The sequence below is a fragment of the Montipora capricornis genome, chromosome 2 (genome assembly GCF_036669925.1).
Source record: "Montipora capricornis isolate CH-2021 chromosome 2, ASM3666992v2, whole genome shotgun sequence".
Lineage (NCBI taxonomy): Eukaryota > Metazoa > Cnidaria > Anthozoa > Scleractinia > Acroporidae > Montipora > Montipora capricornis.
In genome coordinates, this window is record NC_090884.1 from 52,421,517 (window position 1) to 52,423,830 (window position 2,314).

A 2,314-nucleotide genomic window follows, 5' to 3' on the forward strand; every position below is an offset into this window, starting at 1 on the left:
CGCACATTGTTTTAGTTGAAAATAAAGAATATTTTGTTAATAAACATCTGTTTCTTTGATGCCCTGCTAAGCTTGCATGGTCATAACAGAGAATGAGATATTTTTTCTAAAACCAGTTAAGGATGAAAAATGATCGCCTCATATTTTGAGGTTAAAGTATCCGCTTTTGATAGGCTTGTCTTCTCTACTATCTCCCACCTGGTCGCCTCAGTCATCTCTGGAGACCTGGTGGGGTCAATCCCACTAACATATAACACACTGTAATGAACCCGCGAGAGAGACGATAAATTATGTTGATAAATATGTTATTTCATGATGCAAAGGTGTAAGTGATTTTTCCATTTGTCTCGTAATGGCCTTTCTTTTCTTTTAATGATTTCAAAAGTTACACAAAATACAATAATATTACCCTAGTCCTGCAGGTAGCGGACCTTATCACGGCAGACATGGATAATAAAGAAACATAATAATTTAGTATAATTTTAAGCGGGGAATATAAGAATTTAGTGCCATATTCACCGCGCTACCCGGTGAATATAACATTTTGGAGGCGCGGCTGCTAAGCCAGTCAAGCACTTTTCGGGCTATTTTATCTTGTTTTAGCCCGTTGTTTTGCACTTTCTTGATATTCACCGCTGAAAATGACACTAAAACAATTATTCGCCTCAGGCTCAGTAAATATTGGTGAATATTTACCTCGACTACGTCTCGGTAAATATTCACCAATATTCACTTCGCCTTCGGCGAATAATTGTTAAAGCGATGCTTCTCATGACGTCACCCATTGTTATTAATATGCCAACCAGAACCTAATTGGCTGTTGAAACAATGACTTCTTTTGTTCCGTGGTTGGCAAATTTGAATATCAAAAGAAATGTAACGTCAATGTTTCTAAACAAGAAATATACAACTGAAAGTATGTGAAAAAGATAAAGAGATTAAGAATAATAAACACGGATTATCCAGAAGCTTGATGCTGCAAATAAAATTAAATAAACAAAGTAAACTTACTGAATTAATAAGTCAGTCTTAGGGTGCGTTTTTGTGGGAAAATCCGAAAACGGATTTTACGGTTTTTTGACGAAATCCAAAAACGGATCATGACTGAATCCAAAGTGTCCACACTCGAGGAGGATACTTCGGATTAAATCTAAATCCGGATTTTTGAGATTCATCACTTCAGCGTTTTTTTGGGAAAGGATTTGAAAAAAGTATTTTTGACAAGCGGTCTCCCATGTAAAAAGGTTAGTATACATGGGTATATAGGGCTAATTATTTAAATACATTATAATATACGCGTGGGAATACATTATAATTTAAATACACTATAATAGGGGATACATGAAGTACCTAGGTGTAAAAATGATACACAACAGCTACCGTACGTGACAGTTCAGCCCAAATGTTTTTCTGGCGCCATTTTTTCCGTACGGTCGAAGACATAAATACGTCAAAAATAGTTTAGCAGGCTAAAATAGTTAGGTTTCCTGTAAATTACACACCAGAAATTACACTAAAAGTTTCTTGACAGCAATTAATATTGTTAGCACCTTTCCTACAGCGAAAAAAGCATGTTTTTCGTCATTTCTTTTTATCGATCCCTAATGTATTTTTTTCTGATGGCATTTTCATTTAAGAATTTCTCCAAAGCAAACTTAACCGCTACTTTTTTCTTGTTTTAAAAATTTGCACGCAACTCTGGGTTTGTTTGTTTGCGTTGTCATGGAAATAATCCTTCGGATTTTGCGGTTCTTTTTTTTTTGGTGCTGAAGAATCCATTGATCCGAGATCAGAAATCCGTTTTTGGATTTTCCCAAAGAAAACGCACCCTTAGTAAAACATTTAGAGTGCGTTGAATCCGAACACGGATTTCGCGACGGATTTTGTTAATTAAAATCCTTACCGACATGGATTTCCAATTAGTGAATCTGCGACAAAATCCGTTTTCAGATTTTGTGTCCGATTGGAAATCCGAAGATCCAGATTTTAAGATCTAAATCCGGACTTCCCAATCGAACGCACCCTTAGTTACAAAAACGAGCGATAAAAAGGAAGAAAGACGTTTCAACTGTTCTACGGTCATTTTCAAACTTTCAAGTTCACGCATCTATACGGCAATTCCTGAAGCAATAGAATGAAAGATACAATGCTAAATATTTACATACTAACGATAAGAAATAACAGAATGCGAAAATGAGGTGTAAATAAGAGGTGAAGAGAATGAAAACTATTAGAAGTGTGAACACAGGTAACCCAGGCTCACTGTGTGTTCCACATAGAGAACATATGAGGCGAAGTTTAGGTCTGGAAATTT